The sequence below is a fragment of the Melanostigma gelatinosum genome (assembly GCF_949748355.1).
Source record: "Melanostigma gelatinosum genome assembly, contig: SUPER_1_unloc_1, whole genome shotgun sequence".
Classification (NCBI taxonomy): domain Eukaryota; kingdom Metazoa; phylum Chordata; class Actinopteri; order Perciformes; family Zoarcidae; genus Melanostigma; species Melanostigma gelatinosum.
In genome coordinates this window covers 233838-259065 of record NW_027635330.1, presented here as the reverse complement: position 1 = coordinate 259065, position 25228 = coordinate 233838, and positions in this window count along the sequence as shown.

The following is a 25228-nucleotide window of genomic DNA, read 5'->3' as shown; positions in this document are numbered from 1 at the left end:
TATCACATATGGACTTAAATAAAAGTATATTGGGGCCATGCTCTGAACCTGCATGCAGTGTCTGACGGTCACAGAACTGAATGGCAGCATCAACCAGAGTCCTCGCGCCGTCCGACGGTCGCGGACGTTCTCGGCCGCGCAGGCCGGAGTCCCGCCGGCACCCCGACGTGCATGCACCCCGACGTGCATATTGCGAGGGCCCGCTCATCGCTGCTCGCAGCTTTAATTATTCTTATTATTATTATTATTAGGGCCCGAGCACCGACGTAGTCGGAGCGGAGGACCTATTGAATTTCGAATGTTTATTATTATTCTTATTCTTATTCTTATTTTTAGTGTTTCGTCGCAAAAAGGAGGTGCTTGGGATATTGGGAAGTCTGTGAAATTTGGCACGCAAGCCAGAATTTGCGAAAATTGCAGTCTGATTGGGGTGTCCAGCTACGGTATGAAATATTGGCTCGCTAGCGCCCCCTATTGAGTAGCCCCAACATCAGGTTTCACCCAGCTGTATGTAAGTTGGTAGGTATGTGGAACGTGATGAGACGCACCAAAAATCCTCTTGGAAGTTTTCTCTAAACCAAACAGGAAGTCGGCCATATTTGCATTTATGACGTTTTTTTACCGTTTCAAGGCGTCATACTTTAACGAACTCCTCCCAGAGATTTGACCCGATTGACTTCAGATTCGGCTAGTCTGCTCTTGAGACCTTGGCAGTGAAAAGTTACTCAAAGATCAAAAAGTTATCGAACTATGTGGCCGTGGCGTGGCGTCAAAGAAACACCATTCGCCACGAAACAGGAAGTTGTTGTAACTCGGCCGTACATTGTCGAATCTGCTCAAAATCTCTCATATGTCATAACATCCTGACCCGGAACACATCTATATGATAATTTAGAATCATAGTGATAGCGCCACCTTGTGGCGACCGGAAGTTGTACGCTGCATACTTTGACATCCTGCTCCTCACAGATTAATCAGATCCCTCTCAAAAGTTGTCAAACAAGCCTTAACACCTTGATAATGCTTCATTGTGAAGATTGTAAGAAGTTACTGAAGGGCGGCGACGTGGCGGCTCGGCGAATTTCGATCCTTCGCCATGAACGAATAAACTGATGTATCTCGACTCTACATTATCAGATCTTTACCAGATTTCACATGCTTGATTAGACTCCAGGCCTGAAGACAGCTGCAGGCCAATTTTGAATCATAGTCATAGCGCCACCTACTGGTAACAGGAAGTTAAAGTCTTTATACTTTGGCTTGTTTCTCTTAGTAGGTAAATCAAATCAATATCAAATTTGTTCCACACAAATACAAGAAGTTCATAATGCCAGATCATGAAGCTTTTGATGTGGAGTCGAACGCCGTTGCCGTGGCGATGCAGTCTTCGCCGTTAACAACGAAGGTCATTTTGAGAGGCTAAAAATGCTCGAAACATAAGCAAACTTGGCAAGTAGATTACAAGGCCGAAATGTAGTTACAGAATCTGATTTTATTGGTTCAGAGTGCCAAATCGGCTCAATAGCGCCCCCTACAAAATTTCGACGAAGCAGCCCTCGCAGTACGTTTGACCTAGATGTATGAAATGTGGTAGGAACATGTATCGCATATGGACTTCAATAAAAGTCTCTTGGGGCTATGCTCTAAACCCAACCGGAAGTCAGCCATTTTGCATTTTTTATGAATTTCTCATGTCGTTTTTGTCATTTCCAGGCGCTGCACTTTAACGAACTCCTCCTAGGGAATTCATCAGATCAACTTCAAATTTGGTCGGTACAGTCTAAAGACCTTTGTGATGAAAAGTTACTCAAAGCTTGTTGTTTCGTGAAAAGCTGTTGCCGTGGCGACGGAATTTCGATCCTTCGCCATGAACGAATAAACTGATGTAACTCGACTCCACATCATCAGATCGTTACCAGATTTCACGTGTTTGATTAGACTCCAGGCCTGAAGACATCTGCAGGCCAATTTTGAATCATAGTCATAGCGCCACCTACTGGTAACAGGAAGTTAAAGTCTTTATACTTTGGCTTGTTTCTCTTAGTAGGTAAATCAAATCAATATCAAATTTGTTCCACACAAATACAATAAGTTCATAATGCCAGATCATGACGCTTTGGATGTTTCGTCAAACGCCGTTGCCGTGGCGATGCAGTCTTCGCCGTTAACAACGAAGGTCATTTTGAGAGGCTAAAAATGCTCGAAACATAAGCAAACTTGGTAAGTAGATTACAAGGCCGAAATGTAGTTAGGGAATATGCTTTTATTGGTTCAGAGTGGCAAATCGGCTCAATAGCGCCCCCTACAAAATTTCGCCGAAGCAGCCCTCGCAGTACGTTTGACCTAGATGTATGAAATTTGGTGGGAACATGTATCACATATGGACTTAAATAAAAGTATATTGGGGCCATGCTCTAAACCTGCATGCAGTGTCTGACGGTCACAGAACTAAATGGCAGCATCAGCCAGAGTCCTCGCGCCGTCCGACGGTCGCAGACGTTCTCGGCCGCGCAGGCCGGAGTCCCGCCGGCACCCGACGTGCATATTGCGAGGGCCCGCCCATCGCTGCTCGCAGCTTTAATTATTATTATTATTTTATGTGTTTCGTCGCAAAAAGGAGGTGCTTGGGATATTGGGAAGTTTGTGAAATTTGGCAAGCAAGCCAGAATTTGCGAAAATTGCAGTCTGATTGGGGTGCCCAGCTGCGGTATGAAATATTGGCTCGCTAGCGCCCCCTATTGAGTAGCCCCAACATCAGGTTTCACCCAGCTGTATGAAAGTTGGTAGGTATGTGGAACGTGATGACACGCACAAAAAATCCTCTTGGCCGTTTTCTCTAAACCAAACAGGAAGTCGGCCATTTTTGCTTTTATGACATTTTTTGACCGTTTCAAGGCGTCATACTTTAACGAACTCCTCCCAGAGATTTGACCCGATTGACTTCAGATTCGGCTAGTCTGCTCTTGAGACCTTGGCAGTGAAAAGTTACTCAAAGATCAAAAAGTTATCAAACTATGTGGCCGTGGCGTGGCGTCAAAGAAACACCATTCGCCACGAAACAGGAAGTTGTTGTAACTCGGCCGTACATTGTCGAATCTGCTCAAAATCTCTCATATGTCATAACATCCTGACCCGGAACACATCTATATGATAATTTAGAATCATAGTGATAGCGCCACCTAGTGGCAACCGGAAGTTGTACGCTGCGTACTTTGACATCCTGCTCCTCACAGATTAATCAGATCCCTCTCAAATGTTGTGAGAGAAGTCTTAAGACCTTGATAATGCTTCGTTGTGAAGATTGTAAGAAGTTACTGAAGGGCGGCGACGTGGCGGCTCGGCGAATTTCGATCCTTCGCCATGAACGAATAAACTGATGTATCTCGACTCCACATCATCAGATCTTTACCAGATTTCACATGCTTGATTACACTCCAGGCCTGAAGACATCTGCAGGCCAATTTCGAATCATAGTCATAGCGCCACCTACTGGTAACAGGAAGTTAAAGTCTTTATACTTTGGCTTGTTTCTCTTAGTAGGTAAATCAAATCAATATCAAATTTGTTCCACACAAATATAAGAAGTTCATAATACCAGATCATGAAGCTTTTGATGTTTCGTCGAACGCCGTTGCCGTGGCGATGCAGTCTTCGCCGTGAACAACGAAGGTCATTTTGAGAGGCTAAAAATGCTCGAAACATAAGCAAACTTGGCAAGTAGATTACAAGGCCGAAATGTAGTTATAGAATATGATTTTATTGGTTCAGAGTGGCAAATCGGCTCAATAGCGCCCCCTACAAAATTTCAACGAAGCAGCCCTCGCAGTACGTTTGACCTAGATGTATGAAATGTGGTAGGAACATGTATCGCATATGGACTTCAATAAAAGTCTCTTGGGGCTATGCTCTAAACCCAACCGGAAGTCAGCCATTTTGCATTTTTTATGAATTTCTCATGTCGTTTTTGTCATTTCCAGGCGCTGCACTTTAACGAACTCCTCCTAGGGAATTCATCAGATCAACTTCAAATTTGGTCGGTACAGTCTAAAGACCTTTGTGATGAAAAGTTACTCAAAGCTTGTTGTTTCGTGAAAAGCTGTTGCCGTGGCGACGGAATTTCGATCCTTCGCCATAAATGAATAAACTGATGTAACTCGACTCCACATCATCAGATCTTTACCAGATTTCACGTGTTTGATTAGACTCCAGGCCTGAAGACATATGCAGGCCAATTTTGAATCATAGTCATAGCGCCACCTACTGGTAACAGGAAGTTAAAGTCTTGATACTTTGGCTTGTTTCTCTTAGTAGGTAAATCAAATCAATATCAAATTTGTTCCACACAAATAGTTCATAATGCCAGATCATGAAGCTTTTGATGTTTCGTCGAACGCCGTTGCCGTGGCGATGCAGTCTTCGCCGTTAACAACGAAGGTCATTTTGAGAGGCTAAAAATGCTCGAAACATAAGCAAACTTGGCATACACATTTAAAGCCCAAAATGTAGTTGTATAATATGATGTTATTGGTTCAGAGTGGCAAATCGGCTCAATAGCGCCCCCTACAAAATTTCAACGAAGCAGCCCTCGCAGTACGTTTCACCTAGATGTATGAAATTTGGTAGGAACATGTATCACATATGGACTTAAATAAAAGTATATTGGGGCCATGCTCTGAACCTGCATGCAGTGTCTGACGGTCACGGAACTGAATGGCAGCATCAACCAGAGTCCTCGCGCCGTCCGACGGTCGCGGACGTTCTCGGCCGCGCAGGCCGGAGTCCCGCCGCCACCCCGACGTGCATGCACCCCGACGTGCATATTGCGAGGGCCCGCCCATCGCTGCTCGCAGCTTTAATTATTCTTATTATTTTACCAGTTTGATGGCAAAAAGGAGGTGCTTGGGATATTGGGAAGTCTGTGAAATTTGGCACGCAAGCCAGAATTTGCGAAAATTGCAGTCTGATTGGGGTGTCCAGCTGCGGTATGAAATATTGGCTCGCTAGCGCCCCCTATTGAGTAGCCCCAACATCAGGATTCACCCAGCTGTATGAAATTTGGTAGGTATGTGGAACGTGATGAGACGCACAAAAAATCCTCTTGGCCGTTTTCTCTAAACCAAACAGGAAGTCGGCCATTTTTGCTTTTATGACGTTTTTTGACCGTTTCAAGGCGTCATACTTTAACGAACTCCTCCCAGAGATTTGACCCGATTGACTTCAGATTCGGCGAGTCTGCTCTTGAGACCTTGGCAGTGAAAAGTTACTCAAAGATCAAAAAGTTATCGAACTATGTGGCCGTGGCGTGGCGTCAAAGAAACACCATTCGCCACGAAACAGGAAGTTGTTGTAACTTGGCCGTACATTGTCGAATCTGCTCCAAATCTCTCATATGTCATAACATCCTGACCCGGAACACATCTATATGATCATTTAGAATCATAGTGATAGCGCCACCTAGTGGCAACCGGAAGTTGTACGCTGCGTACTTTGACATCCTGCTCCTAACAGATTAATCAGATCCCTCTCAAATGTTGTCATACAAGCCTTAAGACCTTGATAATGCTTCATTGTGAAAATTGTAAGAAGTTACTGAAGGGCGGCGACGTGGCGGCTCGGCGAATTTCGATCCTTCGCCATGAACGAATAAACTGATGTATCTCGACTCCACATCATCAGATCTTTACCAGATTTCACATGCTTGATTAGACTCCAGGCCTGAAGACATCTGCAGGCCAATTTCGAATCATAGTCATAGCGCCACCTACTGGTAACAGGAAGTTAAAGTCTTTATACTTTGGCTTGTTTCTCTTAGTAGGTAAATCAAATCAATATCAAATTTGTTCCACACAAATACAAGAAGTTCATAATGCCAGATCATGAAGCTTTTGATGTTTCGTCGAACGCCGTTGCCGTGGCGATGCAGTCTTCGCCGTGAACAACGAAGGTCATTTTGAGAGGCTAAAAATGCTCGAAACATAAGCAAACTTGGCAAGTAGATTCCAAGGCCGAAATGTAGTTATAGAATATGATTTTATTGGTTCAGAGTGGCAAATCGGCTCAATAGCGCCCCCTACAAAATTTCGACGATGCAGCCCTCGCAGTACGTTTGACCTAGATGTATGAAATGTGGTAGGAACATGTATCGCATATGGACTTCAATAAAAGTCTCTTGGGGCTATGCTCTAAACCCAACCGGAAGTCAATAACTTTGCATTTCTTCTGAATTTCTAGTGTCGTTTTTGTCATTTCCAGGCGCTGCACTTTAACGAACTCCTCCTAGGGAATTAATCAGATCAACTTCAAATTTGGTCAGTACAGTCTAAAGACCTTTGTGATGAAAATTTACTCAAACCTTGTTGTTTCGTGAAAAACTGTTACCGTGGCGACGCATTCTTCGCCGTTAACAACGAAGGTCAGTTTGAGAGGCTAAAAATGCTCGAAACATAAGCAAACTTGGCAAGTAGATTACAAGGCCGAAATGTAGTTACAGAATATGATTTTATTGGTTCAGAGTGGCAAATCGGCTCAATAGCGCCCCCTACAAAATTTCAACGAAGCAGCCCTCGCAGTACGTTTGACCTAGATGTATGAAATGTGGTAGAAACATGTATCACATATGGACTGAAATAAAAGTCTCTTGGGGTCATGCTCTAAACCCAACCGGAAGTCAGCCATTTTGCATTTTTTATGAATTTCTCATGTCGTTTTTGTCATTTCCAGGCGCTGCACTTTAACGAACTCCTCCTAGGGAATTCATCAGATCAACTTCAAATTTGGTCGGTACAGTCTAAAGACCTTTGTGATGAAAAGATACTCAAAGCTTGTTGTTTCGTGAAAAGCTGTTGCCGTGGCGACGGAATTTCGATCCTTCGCCATGAACGAATAAACTGATGTAACTCGACTCCACATCATCAGATCTTTACCAGATTTCACATGTTTGATTAGACTCCAGGCCTGAAGACATCTGTAGGCCAATTTTGAATCATAGTCATAGCGCCACCTACTGGTAACAGGAAGTTAAAGTCTTGATACTTTGGCTTGTTTCTCTTAGTAGGTCAATCAAATCAATATCAAATTTGTTCCACACAAATAGTTCATAATGCCAGATCATGAAGCTTTTGATGTTTCGTCGAACGCCGTTGCCGTGGCGATGCAGTCTTCGCCGTTAACAACGAAGGTCATTTTGAGAGGCTAAAAATGCTCGAAACATAAGCAAACTTGGCAAGTAGATTACAAGGCCGAAATGTAGTTACAGAATATGATTTTATTGGTTCAGAGTGGCAAATCGGCTCAATAGCTCCCCCTACAAAATTTCAACGAAGCAGCCCTCGCAGTACGTTTCACCTAGATGTATGAAATTTGGTAGGAACATGTATCACATATGGACTTCAATAAAAGTCTCTTGGGGCCATGCTCTAAACCTGCATGCAGTGTCTGACGGTCACAGAACTGAATGGCAGCATCAGCCAGCGTCCTCCCGCCGTCCGACGCTCGCGGACGTTCTCGTCCGCGCAGGCCGGAGTCCCGCCGGCACCCCGACGTGCATATTGCGAGGGCCCGCCCATCGCTGCTCGCAGCTTTAATTAGGGCCCGAGCACCGACGTAGTCGGAGCGGAGGACCTATTGAAACCGTAATGTTTATTAGGGCCCGAGCACCGACGTAGTCGGAGCGGAGGACCTATTGAAACCGTAATGTTTATTATTAGGGCCCGAGCACCGACGTAGTCGGAGCGGAGGACCTATTGAATTTCGAATGTTTATTATTAGGGCCCGAGCACCGACGTAGTCGGAGCGGAGGACCTATTGAAACCGTAATGTTTATTATTCTTATTATTCTTATTATTATTTTACCAGTTTGATGGCAAAAAGGAGGTGCTTGGGATATTGGGAAGTCTGTGAAATTTGGCACGCAAGCCAGAATTTGCGAAAATTGCAGTCTGATTGGGGTGTCCAGCTGCGGTATGAAATATTGGCTCGCTAGCGCCCCCTATTGAGTAGCCCCAACATCAGGATTCACCCAGCTGTATGAAATTTGGTAGGTATGTGGAACGTGATGAGACGCACAAAAAATCCTCTTGGCCGTTTTCTCTAAACCAAACAGGAAGTCGGCCATTTTTGCTTTTATGACGTTTTTTGACCGTTTCAAGGCGTCATACTTTAACGAACTCCTCCCAGAGATTTGACCCGATTGACTTCAGATTCGGCGAGTCTGCTCTTGAGACCTTGGCAGTGAAAAGTTACTCAAAGATCAAAAAGTTATCGAACTATGTGGCCGTGGCGTGGCGTCAAAGAAACACCATTCGCCACGAAACAGGAAGTTGTTGTAACTTGGCCGTACATTGTCGAATCTGCTCCAAATCTCTCATATGTCATAACATCCTGACCCGGAACACATCTATATGATAATTTAGAATCATAGTGATAGCGCCACCTAGTGGCAACCGGAAGTTGTAGGCTGCGTACTTTGACATCCTGCTCCTCACAGATTAATCAGATCCCTCTCAAATGTTGTCAAACAAGCCTTAAGACCTTGATAATGCTTCGTTGTGAAGATTGTAAGAAGTTACTGAAGGGCGGCGACGTGGCGGCTCTGCGAATTTCGATCCTTCGCCATGAACGAATAAACTGATGTATCTCGACTCCACATCATCAGATCTTTCCCAGATTTCACGTGTTTGATTAGACTCCAGGCCTGAAGACATCTGCAGGCCAATTTTGAATCATAGTCATAGCGCCACCTACTGGTAACAGGAAGTTAAAGTCTTGATACTTTGGCTTGTTTCTCTCAGTAGGTAAATCAAATCAATATCAAATTTGTTCCACACAAATACAAGAAGTTCATAATGCCAGATCATGAAGTTTTTGATGTTTCGTCGAACGCCGTTGCCGTGGCGATGCAGTCTTCGCCGTTAACAACGAAGGTCATTTTGACAGGCTAAAAATGCTCGAAACATAAGCAAACTTGGCAAGTAGATTACAAGGCCGAAATGTAGTTAGGGAATATGATTTTATTGGTTCAGAGTGGCAAATCGGCTCAATAGCGCCCCCTACAAAATTTCGAAGAACAGCCCTCGCAGTATGTTTGACCTAGATGTATGACATTTGGTAGGAACATGTATCACATATGGACTTAAATAAAAGTCTCTTGGGGCCATGCGCTAAACCCAACCGGAAGTCAGCCATTTTGCATTTCTTATGAATTTCTAGTGTCGTTTTTGTCATTTCCAGGCGCTGCACTTTAACGAACTCCTCCTAGGGAATTCATCAGATCAACTTCAAATTTGGTCGGTACAGTCTAAAGACCTTTGTGATGAAAAGTTACTCAAAGCTTGTTGTTTCGTGAAAAGCTGTTGCCGTGGCGACGGAATTTCGATCCTTCGCCATAAACGAATAAACTGATGTAACTCGACTCCACATCATCAGATCTTTACCAGATTTCACGTGTTTGATTAGACTCCAGGCCTGAAGACATATGCAGGCCAATTTTGAATCATAGTCATAGCGCCACCTACTGGTAACAGGAAGTTAAAGTCTTGATACTTTGGCTTGTTTCTCTCAGTAGGTAAATCAAATCAATATCAAATTTGTTCCACACAAATACAAGAAGTTCATAATGCCAGATCATGAAGTTTTTGATGTTTCGTCGAACGCCGTTGCCGTGGCGATGCAGTCTTCGCCGTTAACAACGAAGGTCATTTTGACAGGCTAAAAATGCTCGAAACATAAGCAAACTTGGCAAGTAGATTACAAGGCCGAAATGTAGTTAGGGAATATGATTTTATTGGTTCAGAGTGGCAAATCGGCTCAATAGCGCCCCCTACAAAATTTCGATGAAGGAGCCCTCGCAGTACGTTTGACCTAGATGTATGAAATTTGGTGGGAACATGTATCACATATGGACTTAAATAAAAGTATATTGGGGCCATGCTCTAAACCTGCATGCAGTGTCTGACGGTCACAGAACTAAATGGCAGCATCAGCCAGAGTCCTCGCGCCGTCCGACGGTCGCGGACGTTCTCGGCCGCGCAGGCCGGAGTCCCGCCGGCACCCCGACGTGCATATTGCGAGGGCCCGCTCATCGCTGCTCGCAGCTTTAATTCTTATTATTATTATTATTATTTTATGTGTTTCGTCGCAAAAAGGAGGTGCTTGGGATATTGGGAATGTTGTGAAATTTGGCACGCAAGCCAGAATTTGCGAAAATTGCAGTCTGATTGGGGTGTCCAGCTGCAGTATGAAATATTGGCTCGCTAGCGCCCCCTATTGAGTAGCCCCGACATCAGGATTCACCCAGCTGTATGAAAGTTGGTAGTTATGTGGAACGTGATGAGACGCACCAAAAATCCTCTTGGCCGTTTTCTCTAAACCAAACAGGAAGTCGGCCATTTATGCTTTTATGACGTTTTTTGACCGTTTCAAGGCATCATACTTTAACGAACTCCTCCCAGAGATTTGACCCGATTGACTTCAGATTCGGCTAGTCTGCTCTTGAGACCTTGGCAGTGAAAAGATACTCAAAGATCAAAAAGTTATCGAACTATGTGGCCGTGGCGTGGCGTCAAAGAAACACCATTCGCCACGAAACAGGAAGTTGTTGTAACTTGGCCGTACATTGTCGAATCTGCTCCAAATCTCTCATATGTCATAAGATCCTGACCCGGAACACATCTATATGATAATTTAGAATCATAGTGATAGCGCCACCTAGTGGCAACCGGAAGTTGTACGCTGCGTACTTTGACATCCTGCTCCTAACAGATTAATCAGATCCCTCTCAAATGTTGTCATACAAGCCTTAAGACCTTGATAATGCTTCATTGTGAAAATTGTAAGAAGTTACTGAAGGGCGGCGACGTGGCGGCTCGGCGAATTTCGATCCTTCGCCATGAACGAATAAACTGATGTATCTCGACTCCACATCATCAGATCTTTACCAGATTTCACATGCTTGATTAGACTCCAGGCCTGAAGACATCTGCAGGCCAATTTCGAATCATAGTCATAGCGCCACCTACTGGTAACAGGAAGTTAAAGTCTTTATACTTTGGCTTGTTTCTCTTAGTAGGTAAATCAAATCAATATCAAATTTGTTCCACACAAATACAAGAAGTTCATAATGCCAGATCATGAAGCTTTTGATGTTTTGTCGAACGCCGTTGCCGTGGCGATGCAGTCTTCGCCGTGAACAACGAAGGTCATTTTGAGAGGCTAAAAATGCTCGAAACATAAGCAAACTTGGCAAGTAGATTCCAAGGCCGAAATGTAGTTATAGAATATGATTTTATTGGTTCAGAGTGGCAAATCGGCTCAATAGCGCCCCCTACAAAATTTCGACGAAGCAGCCCTCGCAGTACGTTTGACCTAGATGTATGAAATGTGGTAGGAACATGTATCGCATATGGACTTCAATAAAAGTCTCTTGGGGCTATGCTCTAAACCCAACCGGAAGTCAATAACTTTGCATTTCTTCTGAATTTCTAGTGTCGTTTTTGTCATTTCCAGGCGCTGCACTTTAACGAACTCCTCCTAGGGAATTAATCAGATCAACTTCAAATTTGGTCGGTACAGTCTAAAGACCTTTGTGATGCAAAGTTACTCAAAGCTTGTTGTTTCGTGAAAAGCTGTTGCCGTGGCGACGCATTCTTCGCCGTTAACAACGAAGGTCATTTTGAGAGGCTAAAAATGCTCGAAACATAAGCAAACTTGGCATACACATTTAAAGCCCAAAATGTAGTTGTATAATATGATTTTATTGGTTCAGAGTGGCAAATCGGCTCAATAGCGCCCCCTACAAAATTTCAACGAAGCAGCCCTCGCAGTACGTTTCACCTAGATGTATGAAATTTGGTAGGAACATGTATCACATATGGACTTAAATAAAAGTATATTGGGGCCATGCTCTGAACCTGCATGCAGTGTCTGACGGTCACAGAACTGAATGGCAGCATCAACCAGAGTCCTCGCGCCGTCCGACGGTCGCGGACGTTCTCGGCCGCGCAGGCCAGAGTCCCGCCGCCACCCCGACGTGCATGCACCCCGACGTGCATATTGCGAGGGCCCGCCCATCGCTGCTCGCAGCTTTAATTATTATTATTCTTCTTCCGCTTTCATGGCAAAAAGGAGGTGCTTGGGATATTGGGAATGTTGTGAAATTTGGCACGCAAGCCAGAATTTGCGAAAATTGCAGTCTGATTGGGGTGTCCAGCTGCGGTATGAAATATTGGCTCGCTAGCGCCCCCTATTGAGTAGCCCCAACATCAGGATTCACCCAGCTGTATGAAATTTGGTCGGTATGTGGAACGTGATGAGACGCACAAAAAATCCTCTTGGCCGTTTTGTCTAAACCAAACAGGAAGTCGGCCATTTTTGCTTTTATGACGTTTTTTGACCGTTTCAAGGCGTCATACTTTAACGAACTCCTCCCAGAGATTTGACCCGATTGACTTCAGATTCGGCTAGTCTGCTCTTGAGACCTTGGCAGTGAAAAGTTACTCAAAGATCAAAAAGTTATCGAACTATGTGGCCGTGGCGTGGCGTCAAAGAAACACCATTCGCCACGAAACAGGAAGTTGTTGTAACTCGGCCGTACATTGTCGAATCTGCTCCAAATCTCTCATATGTCATAACATCCTGACCCGGAACACATCTGTATGATAATTTAGAATCATAGTGATAGCGCCACCTAGTGGCAACCGGAAGTTGTACGCTGCGTACTTTGACATCCTGCTCCTCACAGATTAATCAGATCCCTCTCAAATGTTGTCAAACAAGCCTTAAGACCTTGATAATGCTTCATTGTGAAGATTGTAAGAAGTTACTGAAGGGCGGCGACGTGGCGGCTCGGCAAATTTCGATCCTTCGCCATGAACGAATAAACTGATGTAACTCGACTCCACATCATCAGATCTTTACCAGATTTCACGTGTTTGATTAGACTCCAGGCCTGAAGACATCTGCAGGCCAATTTTGAATCATAGTCATAGCGCCACCTACTGGTAACAGGAAGTTAAAGTCTTTATACTTTGGCTTGTTTCTCTTAGTAGGTAAATCAAATCAATATCAAATTTGTTCCACACAAATAGAAGAAGTTCATAATGCCAGATCATGAAGCTTTTGATGTTTCGTCGAACGCCGTTGCCGTGGCGATGCAGTCTTCGCCGTTAACAACGAAGGTCATTTTGAGAGGCTAAAAATGCTCGAAACATAAGCAAACTTGGCATACACATTTAAAGCCCAAAATGTAGTTGTATAATATGATTTTATTGGTTCAGAGTGGCAAATCGGCTCAATAGCGCCCCCTACAAAATTTCGACGAAGCAGCCCTCGCAGTACGTTTGACCTAGATGTATGAAATGTGGTAGGAACATGTATCGCATATGGACTTCAATAAAAGTCTCTTGGGGCTATGCTCTAAACCCAACCGGAAGTCAGCCATTTTGCATTTTTTATGAATTTCTCATGTCGTTTTTGTCATTTCCAGGCGCTGCACTTTAACGAACTCCTCCTAGGGAATTCATCAGATCAACTTCAAATTTGGTCGGTACAGTCTAAAGACCTTTGTGATGAAAAGTTACTCGAAGCTTGTTGTTTCGTGAAAAGCTGTTGCCGTGGCGACGGAATTTCGATCCTTCGCCATAAACGAATAAACTGATGTAACTCGACTCAACATCATCAGATCTTTACCAGATTTCACGTGTTTGATTAGACTCCAGGCCTGAAGACATATGCAGGCCAATTTTGAATCATAGTCATAGCGCCACCTACTGGTAACAGGAAGTTAAAGTCTTGATACTTTGGCTTGTTTCTCTTAGTAGGTAAATCAAATCAATATCAAATTTGTTCCACACAAATAGTTCATAATGCCAGATCATGAAGCTTTTGATGTTTCGTCGAACGCCGTTGCCGTGGCGATGCAGTCTTCGCCATCAACAACGAAGGTCATTTTGAGAGGCTACAAATGCTCGAAACATAAGCAAACTTGGCAAGCAGATTACAAGCCCGAAATGTAGTAATAGAATATATTTTCTTGGTTCAGAGTGGCAAATCGGCTCAATAGCGCCCCCTACAAAATTTCAACGAAGCAGCCCTCGCAGTACGTTTCACATAGATGTATGAAATTTGGTAGGAACATGTATCACATATGGACTTAAATAAAAGTATATTGGGGCCATGCTCTGAACCTGCATGCAGTGTCTGACGGTCACGGAACTGAATGACAGCATCAACCAGAGTCCTCGCGCCGTCCGACGGCCGCGGACGTTCTCGGCCGCGCAGGCCGGAGTCCCGCCGGCACCCCGACGTGCATGCACCCCGACGTGCATATTGCGAGGGCCCGCTCATCGCTGCTCGCAGCTTTAATTAGGGCCCGAGCACCGACGTAGTCGGAGCGGAGGACCTATTGAAACCGTAATGTTTATTATTCTTATTTTTAGTGTTTCGTCGCAAAAAGGAGGTGCTTGGGATATTGGGAAGTCTGTGAAATTTGGCACGCAAGCCAGAATTTGCGAAAATTGCAGTCTGATTGGGGTGTCCAGCTGCAGTATAAAATATTGGCTCGCTAGCGCCCCCTATTGAGTAGCCCCAACATCAGGTTTCACCCAGCTGTATGAAAGTTGGTAGGTATGTGGAACGTGATGAGACGCACCAAAAATCCTCTTGGAAGTTTTCTCTAAACCAAACAGGAAGTCGGCCATTTTTACTTTTATGACGTTTTTTGTCCGTTTCAAGGCGTCATACTTTAACGAACTCCTCCCAGAGATTTGACCCGATTGACTTCAGATTCGGCTAGTCTGCTCTTGAGACCTTGGCTGTGAAAAGTTACTCAAAGATCAAAAAGTTATCGAACGATGTGGCCGTGGCGTGGCGTCAAAGAAACACCATTCGCCACGAAACAGGAAGTTGTTGTAACTCGGCCTTACATTGTCGAATCTGCTCCAAATCTCTCATATGTCATAACATCCTGACCCGGAACACATCTATATGATAATTTTGAATCATAGTGATAGCGCCACCTAGTGGCAACCGGAAGTTGTACGCTGCGTACTTTGACATCCTGCTCCTCACAGATTAATCAGATCCCTCTCAAATGTTGTCAAACAAGCCTTAAGACCTTGATAATGCTTCGTTGTGAAGATTGTAAGAAGTTACTGAAGGGCGGCGACGTGGCGGCTCGGCGAATTTCGATCCTTTGCCATGAACGAATAAACTGATGTAACTCGACTCCACATCATCAGATCTTTACCAGATGTCATGTGTTTGATTAGACTCCAGGCCTGACGACATCTGCAGGCCAATTTTGAATCATAGTCATAGCGCCACCTACTGGTAACAGGAAGTTAAAGTCTTTATACTTTGGCTTGTTTCTCTTAGTAGGTAAATCAAATCAATATCAAATTTGTTCCACACAAATACAAGAAGTTCATAATGCCAGATCATGAAGCTTTTGATGTTTCATCGAACGCTGTTGCCGTGGCGATGCAGTCTTCGCCGTGAACAACGAAGGTCATTTTGAGAGGCTAAAAATGCTCGAAACATAAGCAAACTTGGCAAGTAGATTTCAAGGCCGAAATGTAGTTACGGAATATGATTGTATTGGTTCAGAGTGGCAAATCGGCTCAATAGCGCCCCCTACAAAATTTCGACGAAGCAGCCCTCGCAGTACGTTTGACCTAGATGTATTAAAATGTGGTAGGAACATGTATCACATATGGACTTCAATAAAAGTCTCTTGGGGTTATGCTCTAAACCCAACCGGAAGTCAGCCATTTTGCATTTCTTATGAATTTTTTGTGTCGTTTTTGTCATTTCCAGGCGCTGCACTTTAACGAACTCCTCCTAGGGAATTAATCAGATCAACTTCAAATTTGGTCGGTACAGTCTAAAGACCTTTGTGATGAAAAGTTACTCAAAGCTTGTTGTTTCGTGAAAAGCTGTTGCCGTGGCGACGCATTCTTCGCCGTTAACAACGAAGGTCATTTTGAGAGGCTAAAAATGCTCGAAACATAACCTAACTTGGCAAGTAGATTACAAGGCCGAAATGTAGTTATGGAATATGATTTTATTGGTTCAGAGTGACAAATCGGCTCAATAGCGCCCCCTACAAAATTTCAACGAAGCAGCCCTCGCAGTACGTTTCACCTAGATGTATGAAATTTGGTAGGAACATGTATCACATACGGACTTCAATAAAAGTATATTGGGGCCATGCTCTAAACCTGCATGCAGTGTCTGACGGTCACAGAACTGAATGGCAGCATCAGCCAGAGTCCTCGCGCCGTCCGACGGTCGCGGACGTTCTCGGCCGCGCAGGCCGGAGTCCCGCCGGCACTCCGACGTGCATGCACCCCGACGTGCATATAGCGAGGGCCCGCTCATCGCTGCTCGCAGCTTTAATTCTTCTTATTTTTAGTGTTTCGTCGCAAAAAGGAGGTGCTTGGGATATTGGGAAGTCTGTGAAATTTGGCACGCAAGCCAGAATTTGCGAAAATTGCAGTCTGATTGGGGTGTCCAGCTACGGTATGAAATATTGGCTCGCTAGCGCCCCCTATTGAGTAGCCCCAACATCAGGATTCACCCAGCTGTATGAAATTTGGTCGGTATGTGGAACGTGATGAGACGCACAAAAAATCCTCTTGGCCGTTTTGTCTAAACCAAACAGGAAGTCGGCCATTTTTGCTTTTATGACGTTTTTTGACCGTTTCAAGGCGTCATACTTTAACGAACTCCTCCCAGAGATTTGACCCGATTGACTTCAGATTCGGCTAGTCTGCTCTTGAGACCTTGGCAGTGAAAAGTTACTCAAAGATCAAAAAGTTATCGAACTATGTGGCCGTGGCGTGGCGTCAAAGAAACACCATTCGCCACGAAACAGGAAGTTGTTGTAACTCGGCCGTACATTGTCGAATCTGCTCAAAATCTCTCATATGTCATAACATCCTGACCCGGAACACATCTATATGATAATTTAGAATCATAGTGATAGCGCCACCTAGTGGCAACCGGAAGTTGTACGCTGCGTACTTTGACATCCTGCTCCTCACAGATGAATCAGATCCCTCTCAAATGTTGTCAAACAAGCCTTAAGACCTTGATAATGCTTCATTGTGAAGATTGTAAGAAGTTACTGAAGGGCGGCGACGTGGCGGCTCGGCGAATTTCGATCCTTCGCCATGAACGAATAAACTGATGTATCTCGACTCCACATCATCAGATCCTTACCAGATTTCACATGCTTGATTAGACTCCAGGCCTGAAGACATCTGCAGGCCAATTTTGAATCATAGTCATAGCGCCACCTACTGGTAACAGGAAGTTAAAGTCTTGATACTTTGGCTTGTTTCTCTCAGTAGGTAAATCAAATCAATATCAAATTTGTTCCACACAAATACAAGAAGTTCATAATGCCAGATCATGAAGTTTTTGATGTTTCGTCGAACGCCGTTGCCGTGGCGATGCAGTCTTCGCCGTTAACAACGAAGGTCATTTTGACAGGCTAAACATGCTCGAAACATAAGCAAACTTGGCAAGTAGATTACAAGGCCGAAATGTAGTTAGGGAATATGATTTTATTGGTTCAGAGTGGCAAATCGGCTCAATAGCGCCCCCTACAAAATTTCGACGAAGCAGCCCTCGCAGTACGTTTGACCTAGATGTATGAAATGTGGTAGGAACATGTATCACATATGGACTTAAATAAAAGTATATTGGGGCCATGCTCTAAACCTGCATGCAGTGTCTGACGGTCACAGAACTAAATGGCAGCATCAGCCAGAGTCCTCGCGCCGTCCGACGGTCGCGGACGTTCTCGGCCGCGCAGGCCGGAGTCCCGCCCGCACCCCGACGTGCATATTGCGAGGGCCCGCCCATCGCTGCTCGCAGCTTTAATTATTCTTATTCTTATTATTTTATGTGTTTCGTCGCAAAAAGGAGGTGCTTGGGATATTGGGAATGTTGTGAAATTTGGCACGCAAGCCAGAATTTGCGAAAATTGCAGTCTGATTGGGGTGTCCAGCTGCGGAATGAAATATTGGCTCGCTAGCGCCCCCTATTGAGTAGCCCCAACATCAGGATTCACCCAGCTGTATGAAATTTGGTCGGTATGTGGAACGTGATGAGACGCACAAAAAATCCTCTTGGCCGTTTTCTCTAAACCAAACAGGAAGTCGGCCATTTTTGCTTTTATGACGTTTTTTGACCGTTTCAAGGCGTCATACTTTAACGAACTCCTCCCAGAGATTTGACCCGATTGACTTCAGATTCGGCTAGTCTGCTCTTGAGGCCTTGGCAGTGAAAAATTACTCAAAGATCAAAAAGTTATCGAACTATGTGGCCGTGGCGTGGCGTCAAAGAAACACCATTCGCCACGAAACAGGAAGTTGTTGTAACTCGGCTGTACATTGTCGAATCTGCTCAAAATCTCTCATATGTCATAACATCCTGACCCGGAACACATCTATATGATAATTTAGAATCATAGTGATAGCACCACCTAGTGGCAACCGGAAGTTGTACGCTGCGTACTTTGACATCCTGCTCCTCACAGATTAATCAGATCCCTCTCAAATGTTGTCAAACAAGCCTTAAGACCTTGGTAATGCTTCATTGTGAAGATTGTAAGAAGTTACTGAAGGACGGCGACGTGGCGGCTCGGCGAATTTCGATCCTTCGCCATGAACGAATAAACTGATGTAACTCGACTCCACATCATCAGATCTTTACCAGATTTCACGTGTTTGATTAGACTCCAGGCCTGAAGACATCTGCAGGCCAATTTTGAATCATAGTCATAGCGCCACCTACTGGTAACAGGAAGTTAAAGTCTTTATACTTTGGCTTGTTTCTCTTAGTAGGTAAATCAAATCAATATCAAATTTCTTCCACACAAATACAAGAAGTTCATAATGCCAGATCATGAAGCTTTTGATGTTTCGTTGAACGCCGTTGCCGTGGCGATGCAGTCTTCGCCGTTAACAACGAAGGTCATTTTGAGAGGCTAAAAATGCTCGAAACATAAGCAAACTTGGCATGCACATTTAAAGCCCAAAATGTAGTTGTATAATATGATTTCATTGGTTCAGAGTGGCAAATCGGCTCAATAGCGCCCCCTACAAAATTTCAACGAAGCAGCCCTCGCAGTACGTTTCACCTAGATGTATGAAATTTGGTAGGAACATGTATCACATATGGACTTAAATAAAAGTATATTGGGGCCATGCTCTGAACCTGCATGCAGTGTCTGACGGTCACGGAACTGAATGACAGCATCAACCAGAGTCCTCGCGCCGTCCGACAGTCGCGGACGTACTCGGCCGCGCAGGCCGGAGTCCCGCCGGCACCCCGACGTGCATGCACCCCGACGTGCATATTGCGAGGGCCCGCTCATCGCTGCTCGCAGCTTTAATTAGGGCCCGAGCACCGACGTAGTCGGAGCGGAGGACCTATTGAAACCGTAATGTTTATTCTTATTATTAGGGCCCGAGCACCGACGTAGTCGGAGCGGAGGACCTATTGAATTTCGAATGTTTATTATTAGGGCCCGAGCACCGACGTAGTCGGAGCGGAGGACCTATTGAAACCGCTATGTTTATTATTAGGGCCCGAGCACCGACGTAGTCGGAGCGGAGGACCTATTGAATTTCGAATGTTTATTATTATTATTCTTATTATTAGGGCCCGAGCACCGACGTAGTCGGAGCGGAGGACCTATTGAATTTCGAATGTTTATTATTAGGGCCCGAGCACCGACGTAGTCGGAGCGGAGGACCTATTGAATTTCGAATGTTTATTATTATTATTCTTATTATTATTTTACCAGTTTGATGGCAAAAAGGAGGTGCTTGGGATATTGGGAAGTCTGTGAAATTTGGCACGCAAGCCAGAATTTGCGAAAATTGCAGTCTGATTGGGGTGTCCAGCTGCGGTATGAAATATTGGCTCGCTAGCGCCCCCTATTGAGTAGCCCCAACATCAGGATTCACCCAGCTGTATGAAATTTGGTAGGTATGTGGAACGTGATGAGACGCACAAAAAATCCTCTTGGCCGTTTTCTCTAAACCAAACAGGAAGTCGGCCATTTCTGCTTTTATGACGTTTTTTGACCGTTTCAAGGCGTCATACTTTAACGAACTCCTCCCAGAGATTTGACCCGATTGACTTCAGATTCGGCTAGTCTGCTCTTGAGACCTTGGCAGTGAAAAGTTACTCAAAGATCAAAAAGTTATCGAACTATGTGGCCGTGGCGTGGCGTCAAAGAAACACCATTCGCCACGAAACAGGAAGTTGTTGTAACTTGGCCGTACATTGTCGAATCTGCTCCAAATCTCTCATATGTCATAACATCCTGACCCGGAACACATCTATATGATAATTTAGAATCATAGTGATAGCGCCACCTAGTGGCAACCGGAAGTTGTAGGCTGCGTACTTTGACATCCTGCTCCTCACAGATTAATCAGATCCCTCTCAAATGTTGTGAGAGAAGTCGTAAGACCTTGATAATGCTTCGTTGTGAAGATTGTAAGAAGTTACTGAAGGGCGGCGACGTGGCGGCTCGGCGAATTTCGATCCTTCGCCATGAACGAATAAACTGATGTATCTCGACTCCACATCATCAGATCTTTACCAGATTTCACATGCTTGATTAGACTCCAGGCCTGACGACATCTGCAGGCCAATTTCGAATCATAGTCATAGCGCCACCTACTGGTAACAGGAAGTTAAAGTCTTTATACTTTGGCTTGTTTCTCTTAGTAGGTAAATCAAATCAATATCAAATTTGTTCCACACAAATAGAAGAAGTTCATAATGCCAGATCATGAAGCTTTTGATGTTTCGTCGAACGCCGTTGCCGTGGCGATGCAGTCTTCGCCTTTAACAACGAAGGTCATTTTGAGAGGCTAAAAATGCTCGAAACATAAGCAAACTTGGCAAGTAGATTCCAAGGCCGAAATGTAGTTACGGAATATGATTTTATTGGTTCAGAGTGCCAAATCGGCTCAATAGCGCCCCCTACAAAATTTCGACGAAGCAGCCCTCGCAGTACGTTTGACCTAGATGTATGAAATGTGGTAGGAACATGTATCGCATATGGACTTCAATAAAAGTCTCTTGGGGCTATGCTCTAAACCCAACCGGAAGTCAGCCATTTTGCATTTTCTATGAATTTCTCATGTCGTTTTTGTCATTTCCAGCCGCTGCACTTTAACGAACTCCTCCTAGGGAATTCATCAGATCAACTTCAAATTTGGTCGGTACAGTCTAAAGACCTTTGTGATGAAAAGTTACTCAAAGCTTGTTGTTTCGTGAAAAGCTGTTGCCGTGGCGACGCATTCTTCGCCGTTAACAACGAAGGTCATTTTGAGAGGCTAAAAATGCTCGAAACATAAGCAAACTTGGCAAGTAGTTTACAAGGCCGAAATGTAGTTACAGAATATGATTTTATTGGTTCAGAGTGGCAAATCGGCTCAATAGCGCCCCCTACAAAATTTCAACGAAGCAGCCCTCGCAGTACGTTTCACCCAGCTGTATGAAAGTTGGTAGGTATGTGGAACGTGATGAGACGCACAAAAAATCCTCTTGGAAGTTTTCTCTAAACCAAACAGGAAGTCGCCCATTTTTTCTTTTATGACGTTTTTTGACCGTTTCAAGGCGTCATACTTTAACGAACTCCTCCCAGAGATTTGACCCGATTGACTTCAGATTCGGCTAGTCTGCTCTTGAGACCTTGGCAGTGAAAAGTTACTCAAAGATCAAAAAGTTATCGAACTATGTGGCCGTGGCGTGGCGTCAAAGAAACACCATCCGCCACGAAACAGGAAGTTGTTGTAACTCGGCCGTACATTGTCGAATCTGCTCCAAATCTCTCATATGTCATAACATCCTGACCCGGAACACATCTGTATGATAATTTAGAATCATAGTGATAGCACCACCTAGTGGGAACCGGAAGTTGTACGCTGCGTACTTTGACATCCTGCTCCTCACAGATTAATCGGATCCCTCTCAAATGTTGTCAAACAAGCCTTAAGACCTTGATAATGCTTCATTGTGAAGATTGTAAGAAGTTACTGAAGGGCGGCGACGTGGCGGCTCTGCGAATTTCGATCCTTCGCCATGAACGAATAAACTGATGTAACTCGACTCCACATCATCAGATCTTTACCAGATTTCACGTGTTTGATTAGACTCCAGGCCTGAAGACATCTGCAGGCCAATTTTGAATCAGTCACAGGGTTTGTGGGCACACCATGAGAAAAGGACTTCTCTGATCTAAATATGTGCAAACTAAGATGCTTGGAGAGCAGAAATTAGATGAAAGTGGTTGTCAAGCCACTGTCAGTAGGCATCAGTATAAATGATCTGTCCAGAGCTTCTTCGTGAGAATCAGGTTGAACGTTATAATGAATGCTTCACACTACAATCTAAAGTTACAGAACAGCTTAAAATGAAAACAGTGTTAAATTAAAGTGTTCAAGTAAAAGTAAATGGCACTGTTTTGTTAACTTTCATGTAAGTCCAAACACAATCAGCAGGACACTGCAGGGAGTTGAACCCCATCCCAGTAAACTGGGAGTACCACTTACCAGTGCCTTTTGCTTTTTGGTCTAGACAGAAGGTCAAGCAAAACCTACATTAACAACAGCATATGAGTGGCAATATTTAATATTACAGAATTCTTGTGAATCACTTGGATTTCAAATGCTCATAAGTAATCGCATTTTTGATTAAGTGCTTAAAGAGCAAAGTACATGTTAATGTGTTATATTTTAAATGCTATGCAGCATAGATTCGGTTTCATAAATGAGCTTAATGTTTAATATGTTTAATTTGAAATTCTGTACTCAGATACAGTATGTTCTTGAACATTTAAACCATGACTATAACTGTTTCAAAATGCTGTTTTAATGCAGGAAAAGAAACCAGAGATTATATATGAATTTTATTTATATAGCGCTTTTCACAGACAATAATATCACAAAGTGCTTAACAGAGCAGACATTTAAAAGCATAAAAACAATGTCAATAAAGTTTCTACACAGAGAAAAGTAAAAACAGCCCAAACACTGAACTTATTGAAAGGTTTGATCTAAATATGTGGAAACTAAGATGCTTGGAGATCAGAAATTAGATGAAAGTGGTTGTCAAGCCACTGTCAGTGGGCATTAGTATAAATGATCTGTCCAGAGCTTCTTCGTGAGAATCAGGTTGAACGTTATAATGAATGAGTCACACTACAATCTAAAGTTACAGAAGAGCTTAAAATGAAAACAGTTTTAAATTAAAGTGTTCAAGTAAAAGTATATGGCACTACTGTTTTGTTAACTTTCATGTAAGTCCAAATACAATCAGCAGGACACTGCAGGGAGTTGAACCCCATCCCAGTAAACTGAGAGTACCACTTACCAGTGCCTTTTGCTTTTTGGTCTAGACAGAAGGTCAAGCAAAACCTACATTAACAACAGCATATGAGTGGCAATATTTAATATTACAGAATTCTTGTGAATCACTTGGATTTCAAATGCTCATAAGTAATCGCAATTTTTGATTAAGTGCTTAAAGAGCAAAGTACATGTTAATGTGTTATATTTTAAATGCTATGCAGCATAGATTCGGTTTTATAAATGAGCTTAATGTTTAATTTAACTCAGTTATAGTCATGGTTTAAATGTTCAAGAACATACTGTATCCGTTTCAAAATGCTGTTTTAATTAGGGCCCGAGCACCGACGTAGTCGGAGCGGAGGACCTATTGAATTTCGAATGTTTATTATTATTATTATTATTATTCTTATTATTCTTATTCTTATTTTTAGTGTTTCGTCGCAAAAAGGAGGTGCTTGGGATATTGGGAATGTTGTGAAATTTGGCACGCAAGCCAGAATTTGCGAAAATTGCAGTCTGATTGGGGTGTCCAGCTGCAGTATGAAATATTGGCTCGCTAGCGCCCCCTATTGAGTAGCCCCAACATCAGGATTCACCCAGCTGTATGAAAGTTGGTAGTTATGTGGAACGTGATGAGACGCACCAAAAATCCTCTTGGCCGTTTTCTCTAAACCAAACAGGAAGTCGGCCATTTTTGCTTTTATGACGTTTTTTGACCGTTTCAAGGCGTCATACTTTAACGAACTCCTCCCAGAGATTTGACCCGATTGACTTCAGATTCGGCTAGTCTGCTCTTGAGACCTTGGCAGTGAAAAGTTACTCAAAGATCAAAAAGTTATCGAACTATGTGGCCGTGGCGTGGCGTCAAAGAAACACCATTCGCCACGAAACAGGAAGTTGTTGTAACTCGGCCGTACATTGTCGAATCTGCTCCAAATCTCTCATATGTCATAACATCCTGACCCGGAACACATCTATATGATAATTTAGAATCATAGTGATAGCGCCACCTAGTGGCAACCGGAAGTTGTACGCTGCGTACTTTGACATCCTGCTCCTCACAGATTAATCAGATCCCTCTCAAATGTTGTCAAACAAGCCTTAAGACCTTGATAATGCTTCATTGTGAAGATTGTAAGAAGTTACTGAAGGGCGGCGACGTGGCGGCTCGGCGAATTTCGATCCTTCGCCATGAACGAATAAACTGATGTAACTCGACTCCACATCATCAGATCTTTGCTAGATGTCATGTGTTTGATTAGACTCCAGGCCTGACGACATCTGCAGTCCAATTTTGAATCATAGTCATAGCGCCACCTACTGGTAACAGGAAGTTAAAGTCTTTATACTTTGGCTTGTTTCTCTTAGTAGGTAAATCAAATCAATATCAAATTTGTTCCACACAAATACAAGAAGTTCATAATACCAGATCATGAAGCTTTTGATGTTTCGTCGAACGCCGTTGCCGTGGCGATGCAGTCTTCGCCGTGAACAACGAAGGTCATTTTGAGAGGCTAAAAATGCTCGAAACATAAGCAAACTTGGCAAGTAGATTACAAGGCCGAAATGTAGTTATAGAATATGATTTTATTGGTTCAGAGTGGCAAATCGGCTTAATAGCGCCCCCTACAAAATTTCAACGAAGCAGCCCTCGCAGTACGTTTGACCTAGATGTATGAAATGTGGTAGGAACATGTATCGCATATGGACTTCAATAAAAGTCTCTTGGGGCTATGCTCTAAACCCAACCGGAAGTCAGCCATTTTGCATTTTTTATGAATTTCTCATGTCGTTTTTGTCATTTCCAGGCGCTGCACTTTAACGAACTCCTCCTAGGGAATTCATCAGAT